This window comes from Brienomyrus brachyistius, chromosome 15 (genome assembly GCF_023856365.1).
Source record: "Brienomyrus brachyistius isolate T26 chromosome 15, BBRACH_0.4, whole genome shotgun sequence".
Lineage (NCBI taxonomy): Eukaryota > Metazoa > Chordata > Actinopteri > Osteoglossiformes > Mormyridae > Brienomyrus > Brienomyrus brachyistius.
This window is the reverse complement of record NC_064547.1, coordinates 13,999,627-14,016,848: the sequence shown is the minus strand read 5'-3', so window position 1 is coordinate 14,016,848 and position 17,222 is coordinate 13,999,627.

Sequence of the window (17,222 nt, the reverse complement as noted above, 5' to 3'; positions counted from 1 at the left end):
ACCCACATCCTGTTTTTTTGTGAACCTTTTTCATTGCAAGGTGTATTGGGGAAAATGGAGATATGAGTCTGTGGGACATGGGGAAAACGTTATAGGCACGGCCAGTAAGTCCCATGATAAAGCGCATGACACAGTAATGTCATCATGCAAACAATTATATATGTATGGTATACATGGTAATAAAACAGCTGAAATACTTGGTAATTAAGTATATTGGTGATTTATATAAACTAGCAAAAAAGCAAAAAAAGAAGCATTTATTAATCTTATATATGAAGAACATGGAATATGTAAATAAATTAGAATTACGATATTTTCTGAATTCTACATTACTATAATAAATGTAACATTTTTCAGCTCATTATAAAGATCTTTTATGACTTGGGAAGTTACAGGATGCAGGTTAATTCTTCCACGGAGCTTTGCTTTTACGGGGTCTCCTCAAGTTCAGGTGAAATTTGTAATTGATACAGTACAGCAGCAATGTTCTCCATTTAAAGACGTGAAGTCTGATGTCATCTGAACAACTGCTTTAAACCAGAGATCACGACTGGGATTACTTTCCTGCTTTTTCTCTCTTTTTTTCGGTTCTGATGAAATTCTGGAATACACCGAAAATCAGAAGATTAAGCCTGATGCAGAAAATAACATGGAGGTGTTCTGGATTTCCGGGCTTCAATTAAACACAGCATTCCTGTGGCATTCTGCAATCACCTCGGAGATAACGGTGTCACTTTGTTGGTATCAGCTGTAAAACACATTGTTTTCCTCCAGGAACAACAGATGATAGGAGGGCCTGGCTTTGAAGCGTACTAACCGAGCGGCTCAGTGATAGCTATGCTCTCATATGATGGCTTCCTCATAGTTTTTAGCTACAAATTATATTTGTATGTCCAACTATCTTTCTTGCAACCAGTTATCAAATATTGGTTTGGGGGATACTTATATGTACATATTAATATGAATATTATCATTTCAGATATTTTAAGATGATAATAATGTGCATCAAGGTATATTACCAAGACACTGCTGTAACAACACTGATGATAAAATATAACTTAACAAGTTAGGCATGCAGTGGTTTTGGGTAATAATCAGCACCATTATGGATAAATACCTATATCCATCCATTCATTTCCCAAAGCTGCTTGTCCTGTTCAGGTGAACAGGGGGCTGAAGCCTGTGGGCACAAGCCAGGGAACAACCCAGGACGGGGTGCCAAACCATCACAGGGCATATTCACACCTACAGTACAGGCTGTCTGGCAACTCCAACCAGCCCCAGCATGTTTTTGGACTGTGTTGGAAAGGGGGGGGGGGGCAGAATACCCAGAGAAAACCCCATGACAACACAGGGAGATCATGCAAACACACATGGAACCCTGGCAGAGACTTGAACTCAAGTCTCAGAGGTGTGAGACAACAGTGCTAACCACTGCACCACCATGCCGCCCTGACCAGCAGCCATCTACAGTTAAACAATGGAACTGTAAAGGAAAGTACAACGGTTAGACAGCAATTCAATACAACTATGAAAGTTCCCCAATAATGAGCACAATTAAGCCAATTTAGTGGCTACGATAACAGATCTCAGTATTGACAAAGGCAGCAGTGAATACAACCATGTCACTGATGAACACATTCCTTAAAAAGCAGCCCCTAAAGGAAAAGACCCATGAACAGCCTTAGGAAGACACCCCACCCCACCAACCCCGCACTCCCCCCTTTGTGTTCATGCCATATCAACTGATAAAATTATCCTCATAAATCAAATGCTGGAAAAATAAAACATAAAAACAAAGCTTGCCTGTTCGCATTAAGATATGCAATCGGACTGATGGAGATGATTTACTCTCCGGATTAAAATATTGGCATTTTTTGCAGAGTGGATTGTTGCTACAGAGAGGCCCCTTCAAGATCTCCATTTCCTTGGTAGGATCCCTGTCAGCGCTATTACATGGGAGATATTCCAATCAATGCTCGAAGTCAGGAAAATACGAAGCGGTATATTCTACTCATGTTGTAATCGAGCAGCTGCTTAAAGTGACTCATGATAAGACATCACTTTTACACATACTGAGAAACAGTCGAAATACATCCCACTGTCTGGGTACCAGCAGCGATATTATTCTACTAATGGGTGTTAATATATGCGGTCTCAAACCCAAGTTGCTCCCATGGTAATTAGTTTCTTAACAATGCTAGTCTGTCGTCATAATGCAATATTTTAAAGGAAATAAGCACTAGGGCTGCAACATATGCAGGTAATTAATTAGTATGTGTTACATGTCTTCTTGCAACAATACTAGTTTCAATGGTGCTATTATTTATGTGTGTAAAAAGCGACTTGCATTATATAAATGAATAAACAGGGGAAAATGAAAGCAGACAGTGAAGCAAATTGCCTGTGCATGATTGTATTTGAAATCTGCATGATTGTTATTTATTTGATATGTCAATGCATTGTTTAAGTAAAGGGATAAAAGGCAGAAATTGACCAATCAATTTGCAGTTCACGGAAATGTTACGCAAAGTGTTGTAATAGGATTTGTACTGAGGTTGTTTTATCAAAACACTTCAGAAAGAAAGAGAAAAGGGATAAGAAAGAGGAAGACCTCCAACTGCATCTGACACTCCATCATCTATTCCCGCGCTGTTCCCGAGCCGAGTGGCTTGCCTGAGCGTGAGGAATGTCTGACCCTCGGCACTGGCATGCTGTGGGGGGGGCACAACAAAACTCCCGGGACGCTAGGATTTGGCTCATCCGAAAAGCTCATCTGAGCAAAACTGGGGAAGATGTGTGGACTGTGGCGAGGTTCTGCATGAATCCCGAGCCATTAATGATGGCCACAGAACTACCATCCTCCTCTTGGGTTCCTCTACTTGTAGGCTCCCCTACCTCCGGTCAACATTGAGCGGGGGGGGGGGGGGGGGGGGGGGGCATTCAGTGGAGAATTATGCCTGGCCAGATATTGCTCAAGAACAATAAATAAGCTCATATAAAGAGAGAATATTCTATCCATTCCATCCATGCATCAATATTCCACAGATCCTGGTATCCAGAGCAGGGCTATGATGAGCTTGGAGCCAATTCCAGGACACAGAGGAAACAAAGAGAAACCCTGTATGGTCCATCATGGAGATAATGCTTTTTCTAAATTATACAAAACAAAAACAACACAGTCCAGAATGCTTGAGATTCAGCTTTTTGAATATTAGAATCCCCCATCCTGTGCACACTTCCAGTCAAAAGCAACAGCATGCTGTAACTGAGACAAAATTGTAGGCATTATTTCATTACGCACAATGCCACGGCTAACATCTGTGGGCCAAAGTAATTACACTGGCTGGTAAGTAAGAGGGAGCTTTTGAAATCTTCATCTTACGCACGTAAGAATGGGCATCACAGTCCTGCAGAGAAATTAAACCGAACATGTGAGAAACACACATGTCTAACAGATGTGAGCAAATGCATGTCACATGGGCAGGCATGTTTTAAAGACTAATTAGGCACATTAACAGCTGATTAGCGTTGTCCCGCCTTTGGCAAAATTGTCCGTGCTTCAGGTGAGGGGCCTGGATTTTTACGACGATACGAAATGATGTTCTTTTATTAGCAAAGGACACGCTTGTCTGCGTCTCGAGCCATTGCACGCGTAGCTGCATGTATAAACATCGTTTGTTCCGTCTGATTTTTTATGCTTCAATAAAATCACCTGCCAGAATCTGTTGCTGTACTACAACTCTGACAGTAATCAAGCAAGTAGTATGTCTGCAGCTCTGTCCATCTGAATAAAACTATCTAATAACATGCATGCGTCGTGTGTGGTAGGAAATCTTAATTGAGTTACGTCCCGGTACAATTGTTAATTCCAATCTGGTCCCCACACATCAAATATCCAGTACAAATTAGCTTTTAGCAGTAAAATCGTAATATTTGTGTGCAGTATCGCATAACATTTTTAAAGGCCAGCATTACACAGAATTTGAGCCTTAACCAACTGAAGCAATCGACCATTTCTTGTCAACAAGTAGTGCATGATATTTTCCACACACAAAAACACATACTGGTACTTAGGATGTATAACAGTGCAAAAAATCTAAGCTATTTCAGGAGAGAAAAATGGGGGTTACCCTCTACAGAGGCTCCATCTAGCAGTGCATTCCATTATGTGAGATTTTAAACATATATGCTTTTACAGACATATGCCACAGAATGAATCATTGGTGTAAATACTCTGGTAGTTATTTTATGGTAGGAGCTCAGTGTAGTCAGATGTGAAATTGTACAGGGGCATGCCATTTATACAGCATAGCTATTAGCTGAGTTTCTGGATAGCAGAGCCTATAATGTAAAAATAACCACTGTACTGAAAAGAATCTGATAGAAATGTATATAAAGAACAAGTACAAATATGGACAAGTGAATAAAGTTAATTATGTATTAACTAAGAGCAGAAAAGAGGAGGGATGTATGAGTGTCTGACGGGTCACTGGTGTCCCTATCGATTCCCGGTGGGCTGGCGTGCTCCCACTCCAGCACTGCTCACGGCCACCACTGATTATCTGCACAGTTTAAACCAAACTTCCCCTTGTCGTTAGGTCGCTGCGAGGCTGCTTCGTCGAGATTGAACCACACATTAAGTCTATCTTTTAAATCGTCGGTGGTGTAAAACCTTGGGAATATCTTAATTGTCTTCAACTGAACAAGTAATTAGATAAATTAAGTCATTAAGAGGCAAAGATGGAACGGCACCGGAAAGATCCTGCGGGCATTGGAGATCACAGCAGGCTCCAACTCCTCCAGTTTCCCTCCCACACTAACAGATCGTTAACACTGTTTTATATATGCCGGAATATTCTCAGGGCACAAGTCAGTAAGCCAGTCAAATTTTATATAGCACGGGGTTTTTCGAAAGGGAATTGCTGCATGAATAAAAAGACATTAAAAGAACACAGGACTTCTAACACCTTAATATTACTAAATATAATCACTAAACAGAGCAAAAACAGCAGCAAAGAACAAAAAGATGTTTGCATTCTTACTGTAGACTCACTGTAAAACAAAATGTTGCTGGTTCATGTCTGAGAATTGGCTATGCTGTTGTACTCCAAATGTATACAAGTGGGTGGAGGGAAAACTGATAACCTGTAAAAGACACTTTGACTTAAAGACTCAATTAATAAATGCATCTTCTAAGCCAATCAGTTTGTGGACTTTTGCTCTAGCTTTGGTTTAATGGAAAAAATGGAAATAAGTTCCATCCATCCATCTTCCAGTCTCGTATTCAATAGAGGATTGCAGGAAAAAATGAATTCATACACTAAACATTTTACTTTTAGTGTGTTAAACCTGGAAGACGGAGTAAAGTCTGAGGAGCATGTCTGAAATCTCCAGCCAGAATCCCCATAAAAGATGGGTAGCAGGACAATCAAATGGAGAAAGAGAAATGCAATTTAAAATGGAGACTGATTAACATCAGCGGCCTGTATGATCTTCTCTACATTGATTACGGATCTTCATAAGCACAAGGGGAAGGCAATGACTTTACACCTTGACAGGGAGACACTAGTCCCCCTAAGTTCTTGGCTGGCCTGTATTGTGTAAGATAATAGTAGCATTCACAGTGGAGACAGGAATAAGGTGGAATTATAGCTGTTCGCTATATGAATTGATAAGTGGTTTTAGGGTCAGGGAGGATGTTATTAAGGTAAGTCAGGGTCACACTAATTTGATGTCTCCTAAATTGCCTGCCGTACTTCAAAACTGGTCTTTTGTTTCAAAGGAGTCCAAAAAGGTGATTCTTTAACAGGCGTCATATAGCTATATTTTCCGTTTTTAATCATCGTCCCATCACACATGAAATAATTTAAGTCCTAATCCTGATGACATTAAGCTATATCCTTCAAATGAAAGAAAATGAGATTTATTGCATCATTGATACAAAGTTTATAGATCATTAGGAAATAAATAAAGATATCTATAAATATATCCAATTTTTTTTTTCAGGTGGAGTACAAACCAAAGAGGATCTTGGTATTCTTTTGTTTAACTAAAAACAAGTTAATTGATTTTTATCTTTGTGATATAAACCAGCATTGCATTGACAGTGCCCTATAGTAAGCACAGTATTTATTGTATACAGTATCTATATAATAATTAGTACAACCTGGAAAAGTAAATCCAGATATGGATAAATAAGAGGAATATATGTGATAAAATGCTTACTGTTTATACAGGATTAAAATCTGAGATTTTACAAACAATTGTCAGTTAGGCACAAAAATAGCAGGCAATACTGAAAATATTCAGCACCTGTTGCCCAATAAACAGGGATTTTGGGGGAAATTCCATCCATCCATTTTCCAAACCGCTTATCCTACTGGGTCGTGGGGGGTCCAGAGCCTATCCCAGATGCAATGGGCACAAGGCAGGGAACAACCCAGGATGGGGGGCCAGCCCATCGCAGGGCACACTCACATACCATTCACTCTCACATGCATTCCTACAGGCAATTTAGTCCAATTAGCCTCAGCATGTTTTTGGATTGCGGGGGAAAACCGGAGTACCCAGAGGAAACCCCACGACGACATGGGGAGAACATGCAAACTCCACACACATGTGACCCAGGCGGAGACTCGAACCCGGGTCCCAGAGGTGTGAGGCAACAGTGCTAACAACTGCACCACCATGCCGCCCTTGGGGGAAATTAAACAAGAAAAATATAAGTTGCTTACTTTCTTTGTTTTATTCACATTTTAAAAATATAAAATGTACCGCATTCAATACATTTATAGTGATTAATATTAACATCAAAATGAATATGAGCCTTTGATTTATATGGCCTCACTTAGTATTATCACAAAGGTTTGAAATTGCAATAAATATTCTACATTTTTCTATCATAGCATGGGGTTAAAGGAGGAAGTAAACATCTCGCCTGTTGAATAATTTACATTTGATTCATTTAAAGGGTTGCTACCAACAGACTAGCAAGGCAAGACGATAATTTGAAATGAAAATGGGAGATAACAAAAGTTGGGGGAGGGGTTCTCCTTTTGACCTTGATTTCTTACTGCATTCTCCCTGGGAATCACTTGGCAGATGCTTACAGAGGGAAAAGGCAAAGAGGGGAAAACCAAGGAAACAAAAGAGGCACGAAAATCGGAGTGTAAAGTGGATGTACGTTGCAGGTCACGTGGCTTGTGCATTTTTATGTAATAGTTCATCTCTGAACAATTGTGAAGAGCATCCAGGCAAACAACGGGTAGGGATAATCTGATACTTGTATCTGCGGTTGGGGAACTTGGTGGGGGGGGGGGGGGGGGGGGCTGCTTGGGTTGAGTCATAGTATGCACTGATGTGTCCAGTCCATGGGTGAAGTTGAAAGACGTTTAGAAGATGTTTAGGTGGCAGCGTTGGTGAAATAGTGAATGATTAAAATCGTTTCCCCAAATGTTCCTCCTTAGGCAATGTAATAGTAAAAATTAAGAAGTAAATAAAGAAACAATGGAAATGTTAGCATTTTAGCATGTACTCTAAGTGAGCTTTGCACCAGCAGGGGGCGAACACCTTCTGATCCCAAAGCCCCATGGTGTCATAAAAGCAAACATTACAGGGGCCTTGAACCCCTGCTGCAAAGGGCTGCTGTCTGCCATTATGTCTCTGCCGCTCTTTACCGCCACTTAAAGACAATGTCCCCTCGCTCTTGTTTTAGGAGCATACTTGAAGGACTCCCTATATCCTTCTTACCCCAAGTGTCTAAAAACAACATATCCAGAGCTCATACCGGGCAGCTCATCTCTGCACGTGACAAAGTCGGCGACATTAAGATTCCACACTGGCCCTAACACCCCGAGCGTACCTCATGAGCGTTTACAAAGGGCCCGAGTGTCACCCTTCAAGTGCCCCCCCCGTCACCAGCAAAGCTCTCTTCTCTGTACAGGAGGAACTTTCCAAGATAAGGAACCTTCATCCAGTGACGATTCAGCAGTTGCTTTGTTTATGGACTGCCCGGTTGTTGACATGATGGGCCCTTAGGTGGCCATCGTGCTGCCTGACAATACCTCTCAGGCGTGTGTCTTTATTGCTTTTGTCTATAGTAATTATGTTAAGGTTTTGATGTGTGTATATCGATGCGCCATCCTTCATGTGGATGGTATTCCACTATTCATTTAAGCGCCCACAATGTTGGTCTGAGTTCAGTAAGATGTGGATCTTTCAGTCTTGTCTGTTGTTTAAGTCCCTTTGATCATATAGCGCTCCGTATCTTAACCCAACTCTATTATATTATGAAATAAATCATTTAAAATAAGTCTCAAGAGTCTTTCGTGATTTTTCAAAAAATATATTTGCAGATGATTTATGTTTTAAATGCAGTGCATTACTGCTGTAAATATTTTCAATGGTAATAACAACCTTAATTGGAGACCTATACATTAAAAATAATTTTAATTTAATACGGGAATTTGGTTAAATGTCCTATTATTTGTATGACTTCTCTTTTATTCCACAATAGATGTTAATCCAGTATTAATACAAAGTCCAATCTATACATAGAATCCTCTGCAGTTTGATGCATTTTTTGCCAGTTTTAATAAAACTGGACACTTTTGAGCACCAATACCAGTGATTTCCTCACAAATTCAGCCAACACCTGCAAGCATTAATTATAACGATAGAAGCAATTTTCAAATGAGCCTGGCTGCTCATCTGGCCCGGGCGAGTGGTTTTATTGATAATCTCGCTCAATCATTTGAAAGGTCCTTGACTTCTCCAATGACTTCTGACTTCATTTCTCTCGCCCCATGTCTCTGGGCTCGCATTCCCTTCCTCCCAAACGTATTCCCCTCTCTCCCCTCCGTCATAAATTAAGCCGCTGAGGTGACCAGAGCAGCAGCCAATATAATTAACTGTGTCTTTACACATTTCATAGGCTGCCCCTCTTTGTTCAGATGCACGCTTTGTGATGTAGAAACATCCGAATGCAAATCAGCAGCATTTTAATCATACATGCACATGCACAAAGGCCACGCACTCCAAGGACGCATCAGCTCCTCGGACTGCGTTGAAGATAAAGTCTAACACTTCTACTGACCCCAACGGAGGAAGACTCCATCTGCAAAAATTTCAGGCACCCAATGTATTGCACAGTTAAGGAGCTCTTTCAAGTAATAAGAGGAGCCAGAGATACTTCGCTTCATCCGTGCAAGGGGTGATCCTTGTGGTGACTTGACATGGTAATTTTGCCACGGAAATACCAGCCTGCCCAAAGGCAATCCAGATACACTCACATTGTAACATCATTTTATTCAGTGAAGCTGTTTGTCAGCATTGAATATTCTCAGTCATAAGGGCATGAATCCATGTACATAAAAACACAAGAACAAGAAAGAAAATTCAGTAAACGAATATGCACACAAAAGAAAGAAAGAAAGAAAGAAAGAAAGAAAGAAAGAAAGAAAGAACAGATTTATACTATAGATGTGTGGACTAGTTAAAACAATGACAATTGTATTTTTTACAGCTGACATTATTAATAAAACCACCATGCATACAGCTCACTTTCTATTCATTACACATCAGTGCTGAGCCCCCTGTTTAAGAGCAAAAACATACAGGCAGGGGTAGCATAATTCTATGGTCTTCCTGTGCCTCCTATTGGTGTGTCTCTTCCAGTCGCACAGCATCCGCGGCCGATTGCAGGGGCTTCTGCCGCTGTTCAGGGGAACGGCGACCTTGCAGACATTGACCATTGGTTTACTGCATAAATCAGCACATTAGCCACCCTAAACGAGGCCCTCTCAGGCATTTTGTAAAAGGACGGGAAGGTGATGTCTCTTATGACTTACAGCACCAGTGTTAGCTCCCGTGTGCTGCGTACAGTGCAGAGGTGCACAAAAAAATAGTGCATATATATATATATATATATATATATATATATATATATATATATATATATATATATATATATATATATATATATAAAGGCACAGACATATCTGTTTGCAGAATTTGGACATAATTTAAAACAGCACCTCTGTTTCTATTTATTGAAACATTTCTGTATGGTGTTGGAGTTTGTATGGAGTATGGAGTGTGTGATTCTGAAATATATTACAAAAATACATGAAGGCTGTATTTTAATACCACTGAAAAATACTGTTGAATGACAATTTAATCCTGGTGTTGCAGATGAGATCATGTCGGTGTGGTAAATGGCAATGAAATTTAACAAAATGGTTAAGATATTTCAATAATTGAGAAGAGTCACTTATTACAATGTGACACAGAGGCAATGTGTGAAAATATAGCTCTATTGATTATAATGTTATGCATGTTTTATCTATTACGCTCATTCAAAGATAGACAAACAGATACATTTATAAACACTGTATATTTGTGTCCCTGTACCATTTTTTTTCTGACTAATTGGTCTAATTTGTGCTTCCACATAATTGTCTGCCTAATAGTATATGGATATTTACAAGGCTAAAAAAACAAGAAATCATTATTTATCATTTTTCATTTCAATATGCCTTATCAAAAATAAAATCCTACAAATGTATTTGCAGATATTTCAATATCCTTCAATAAAATGTTTTCAATTCATCTTAAAGCAAATAAGCAAAAACTGCCCTAAATACTATAGTCATTTAATGAACATAAATATACATCTAAAAACTGAGATATTTACACTGTGGAAAAAGGAAAAAACAAACAAAAAGGTATTTTGTCTAAATGTTATTCAACACCAGCAAAAACAACCGCAACAGCGAATACTGTAATTATTGTGTGTATTACTTAACTAACGATTCTGGAACTTTATGAAATGAAACATGAAAACAGCAGGATTCTCAATAATTATTCTCATTTTGTCCCTTTTTCTCAACTGCTTAACTTAAGAGGGAACATCAAAGATGTAGCTGATGGCTTTGAAGAGCATTACGGAAAAATGAACCCTGAATGGTCCTTTTTTTTGTACAAAAGCTTGACTCTGGGATCACACCAAGCTCCAAAGCAAATGACCCTGCCATTAGAGGCCGCACAATAAGGGTCAGCAACCATTTCGCCTTTACAATATAGCCAACTTTGAAATTCTTCCACAACCTACGGAACATTCATTCGTAATGAGTGTGGTATTTGTTACTTTGTACTTTTTCTGTTTAATTGAGATTCTTTATTCAAGGCCAGTCTATTTAACTCGCGCTTCCCAACCAGAGCTTAAGTCTCTCATAAATGGTGCCCTTTTCCAACATTAATTCCACTTTTGTTGAAACTTAAAAAGAAGGTAGGCGCCAAAGAGGCAAAAAAATGAAAGCAAAACAGAAGGATAAAGGGAAGTGTAGGCAGGCCTAACAGTCAGCGAAAATCCCAAAGTCATGTGCTGTTGTCCTCTTCTTCTAGAGGAAACTTCTGCCATAAATTTGCTTCTGTGCTGACCTGTCTTCACTTGCTCTTTCGGCTCCCTGCTCGCCACCAAGCTGTGGTCTACATGGCGACTTCATTTCTACATCTTACTGTACTTAAACTTTGCGTCTGTTAGTCAATTGTCTTTGGTCCCAAGTCGCCAGTATATGGTAATGTTTATATCAATACGAACAAAAGCCAAAAGCTGTGCGAAAGTACATCAAGGAGATGAAAGACACGGTTGCCTGTTGTCAGTTCGGCCTACAATAAAGAAAGGATTTAAGGCCAGGCCCCAGGATCGTTAAGAAGCAGCAGAATGAATGAAGTGCAGAAATGGTGGGGTTGATGTCCTACCGAAGTGGTGTAGGGACTAGCTAATGGCTAAGGTTGCACCACGGCAATAAGATATATAACCCGGACACATGTGGGCACGCAAAAGGTCACAAAAGGGTAAAACGTAAGAGGACAGATAATAGTGCCCTGTCATAAAAGCGTGCCAGCGAGAGAATAAGTGACAGCTCCTATATGGCCTTAGATAAAACATTTATGATTAAACACCCATCTTTCCCCATTAGCTCCAGGGTCAAAAAATGCTGTCCAATCAATACACAATTTAGATTATTAAATCAAAATTAAGCAAAAACCTCGATTCTAGATCATGATGGAAGCCATAGACTGGCTGTGCTGTTGCCTCACTATTATAGCAAAACGTGTGACATTTTCAGTATTAATACTATTAATATTCTTAATTTCAAATTTACACATATTTTGGTAACTTTTCATTTTCTTTCTTCCTACAATTTATTTTTCTTGGTTTTAGTAAAGAGAGGGAATTTAGCAGATATAATTTAAATAATTTGAAGGAAATACCTAAACCAATTTATCTTAGTAACTGATGCCTGATATTGTGACATTAAATATTAATTGTCTTGCTTAAGACGCCACCTCTTTTTGCATCTTTGATTTATAATTTCTCCAGCTCTGTTTCGTGCAGAATTGTGAATAAAGGGGACGACATCATATCCAGTCACGAAGAAGCGTATAAATGAAAGAGGCTAGGAAGCCAGTCTAACTTCAAGACACACTCTCAATGCAAGATGTGAGCATGTCAGAAACAATAAGGGAAAACATCGTGTCATATGCTAAATTGCTTGTGTTCACGATTTCAATCCAACTTACATGAGAGATTGTTGTAGCTACAAGGACTAATCTCACATTAGTGAGTGAAATAAAGAAATAATTCTTTGAACACATGTTCAGCTCTCTTAGTAAAGTGTTTTTGTTCCTTAGATTTGCAAAAAATATATATATATTATACAATAAACATAGATTTGAAATAAAAAAAAATAAGCTGATCACTAATATATAGTAGTACTGTAATTATTATAAGTAATTATAAATATACATATAATAAACCTTAAACATGCAAACATAATTAGACATAATTATTAATTATATTCAATTTCATCATTTTAGTTTATACAATAATTTATACAATATCTGTATAACTTTTTGTGAATAAGAATGTTATTTGTTCTGAGATTTAACTTAAATGCATTTTTTTTGTATTTGCATTTGAAATTTTCACTCATTTTTGCAGTGGATCAGTAAATGTCCGAATTCATGTGTCAAGAGGATTATTACAAAATGTGGCATCCTGTATAAAAACTAAATAAATTTCACTTTAAAGGCTAGTAATTAAAAGCATTAAAATAATACTTCTGTTGTCAACTTAAAATGCATTGGGGGGTATTTGAAACAGCACTTATCCCGATTTCTGTTTCTTTTCATTTTGAGAAAATAAAAATCATGCCTAAAAGGAGCATATTTCTTGAAATTTCGAGGACTTTTCAGCACTAGCTGTCATCATCGCTTGAGTCACTGTTCATTTATTTTCTGACCAGTATATAAAATTCATAGTTGCAAAAGTGACACCAGCAAAGCCTTGGACAGCCATGGGAAGGCATGGTTCCTGATACTGTAACCATGGTAACCCCCGGCTGATTGCTAGCAGGCTTTGACACCGAGGGGATATGTCTGAGGTCCCGGCTTTGTTTGTGGAGATTGATGTATTTACATGTAAACTCATGGGATCTGAATGTTTCTCATTGATTTGAAGCAATAATCGTCTAAATGAACGTTCTTGAATGAACATATCAAATGTGTGGCATCAGGCATCTCATCAAAGTCATGTTTTTGTCCTCCCTTCTAAACCTATGGGAGAATGAAGCCACATCATGTGTCAGAACATGAAAATGAATGCATCTGCTCCAATATCCTTATGAAAAGAATTCTGTTGGATATTTAAAGTGTTTAAATAACCAAGCTAAGTATGGTAGATAAATTAGCTGAATGTAATATTAAACAAAATATGAAATATAGGATTAATGGATGTTTATCCAGAACCATATTTCTATATTGATTTTTTTTTATTGCATTATTTTAAGTACAAAAAGAACACTTGAATTGTACTTACATTTTGAAAATAATTTGTATTATAAAATTGCATTGCGACAAACATTACATTTGAAAATGAACTCGTGTTGTTCATAATGCAATTAATCCCACTAGTTAAATATCCAGAATTTTAAGGGAAGAATTTTATTTTGTCAACTGTGAAAGTCAATCTTTTGTATCCCTGACTTCCTGTCTTTGTAAATTAACAGAAATCCATCTATCCATTTATCCCTTCCATCCAAGTGAATAGTTTATACAATTATAATTACACCAGATATTTGTGATTTTACAACATTGTTACCAAGGGTATTGTTTAACGTTTATGGCTTATGTTGAAATTCACTGTTAATTACTTAGGCGACATAAAATCCTAAGGTAAGTGTATTATGCAAGTGCTTCAGTATGATGAATGAATTGTATTAAACCTATGTGTTTCTTATTTTGTTTAATTTTTACAGCCTGTGTGTTTCATCTAATTCTTGCTGCAATGAAATTCAAATGCTTTTACACATGCCTGCCTTAAATATTCACTTCAAAAAAGACTCACATGTGATCAACTTGCAGCCTGATTTGATAAAAAAAAAGGGACTGTGAGAAAATAAACATCGCTTAAACAGTGCCAACAAAATTTCCCCTCACATGTGGCACATCCATGGACGACCATGTTGCTTTTTATTAATACCATAATTCAAAGAGAAATTCATTTAACTCCCATGGCACTCGTATCACCGCTGAAAGTTGCAAATTCTAGGTGGCAGGTCCTAGACAGTAATTTCAAATTTTAATAACAATTCCTCTCCTGCAGCCACTGCTATATTGAATGAGAGCATAAATTGCTATAGCTGACCACTAGTACTTATAAAAGCAATTTGGCTTCCCCCTCTCATCTCGGCATCTCAGTTGTGTCCCACAGCAGTATTAACGATGCCAGGAAAGGTCACATGATAAATGAGTGACAAACTAATCAAAACATATTAGCTTATAGCTTTGTTATCAGTATATGCCAGAGATGACAGAAAATTGTATTTTGCCCTGAATAATTCCATGTTATATTTCGCTGGCTAGGCAGGCTAATTTTAGGGGGGAAAAAAATAAAATAAAATCAGGCTCCCTCTGTTTGTCTCTTCTCCTGACACAGTCAGAGTAATAATGCACATTAATAAATAAGACTGTACGGGACAGTATTGGGGAAAGTCAAAAGCAGTCAATCTGTTTCCTTTCCCTAAAGTGCTGCTGAGCTTAGATAGGTGTCTGCACGCCCCCTACCCTCATCCACATTTCCACCTTCCCCCCTACCTTCAGCAAAAGCAAGATAAACCCTCGGACTTCTCATTCCTTTCTCCCAAGTACGGGTAACAATGGGCCCAAGAGCACTCCTTGTGGTAACTATCGGATATGCAGCTACAAACGGCCGGGTAAGCAAATTCGGAAAAGAGAATTTAAAGCCTAACAGGGATGGGAACTAGGGGTGCATTAGTCTCAGAACTTACGGATGTGAGGTGATGCCGTCCTGACTTTCCAAGTGCAAGTCATCGCCAAGCCATGGAAATCAATCATTTCTTTCCAAGATGAGTAAGATAATATGAAAACAAGAGCGGTTACAGCTGCCTGTGCTGGAAACAAATGCTTTGTGCTGAAAATGGATTGGAAGAGTCTCGGGCCAGTTTCCGGTGTTCTGTCATGTGTATCTGGTTCTTTACACTCAGCAGACACGTCCATTCATACAAAACCCAAGTTTGAAAAAGACAAAGAGTGAAAAGACCAAAAGGACCACAGAGATAAATAATACCTCAGGTGTCCATCTACCATAATGGAAAATCAAACTGTGAGAAACCTAAACCGTTATATTTTAAAAAAGAGAACAACCAAGAAAACACATTCCGAGATGTTCTATTTTCCTATGATGTTGGTTCGCACCTAATACATCCTAGTTGAAGAACAGAAAGGACTGAAACATGGAATTTTGTCGTTAGTCATTCATAATATATCAGATTTGTGAGTGTCCTTTATTGGCTGCATCTCCAAGTGCGAACACCATCCCGGATGCGCGCATAATATCACCTGACATGTTTCCTGCCAGCTGGAAAAGGAATTGCTAATTGTCTTGCATGTATTTGAACTCCTAGGATTTAATGGACAAAGGACAGGGCTGCACACTCTCCTGATGTGGCCCGTGACCTCAGCAAATTCCAACCCCCCCATGGGTGAAGCTAACTCGCCGGTGTCAAGAGAGAAATCTATTACAGCGTCTCACCTCGGTGGCCAAGCTTAGGTCCCCCTACGCCCCCCCCACCACAAATCCTCTGGAGCTGACGTGTGTAGGGAAGCGCGGTTACAGTGGGACAGAAGCTGCTCTGGGTCCTACTTCCCAAAAACAAGCTTTCATTACATGAGCGGTGGTCCGCTGAGGCCATTGATTCAGCAAGGGGGTTAGATCTCTGTACTAAACTGCAATGGGTCAGGGCTGTTCCTGTCATAGTCAATAAAGCTGAGGCCCTTAGCACGGATGGATGTGGGGGGGGCGGGCAAACCCCATTCTTGACTTTTGTGTCATTACGCCCCACTTCCTGTTTTCAGAGTAAGTCCTCGACTCCGGCAGCTCCATCGGCTAGCCATGCTGAATTGAAATGATCACAGATGCTTGTTGTGATGTGTATCCTGTCACCAGGAAGGGCAGGGGATCCCGAAGCAGCGATGCTAACTGGGCCACTCGTACAGAGCATTTATTACACAAAATAACAAACTTCACAATCCCTGTGATGAATCACTCAGTTTAAATGACAATCTGGCTCACACACCGCAACGACATCCTTAAACACACACGTCGGCTTTGCCCAGAGTCTTACAGCCCAAAAGAAAGGATACGAAGCTGCTGGCTGCACCAGGAGGACAAAATAAAGCTTTTTAAACTGAAATTTATCTGACCAGTACTTAACACTGACTTGGTACAGCATAAAGGTTATTGCCTATGTTAACTATTAAATAAAATACAAAAAGATTAATCCTCACATCAGCTATCCCTTGTCAACTAGTCAATTAGTAGATAGATAATTGTCACAATTTTTCATATATCAATGGAAAAGACAGTCATTACATAAATATATATATGTGTGTGTGTGTGTGTGTGTGTTATGTTTTTAGTCCAATGATGAAAACCTGGCAGAATGAGAGAACAGATCCAGAAGGCATCATTTTGGCCTGCTGTTGGGTAAAGAGAATTAGAAAATATCAGACTGTCATTGGGATTTGATGCTGGGATGAAAAATGTCAGAAGCGAAGATGACAAATCTGCCCAGTGAGGAGACGTGACTCCCAGACAGAAGATGTCATTTGTCATGATTGCCATTTGACTGCAC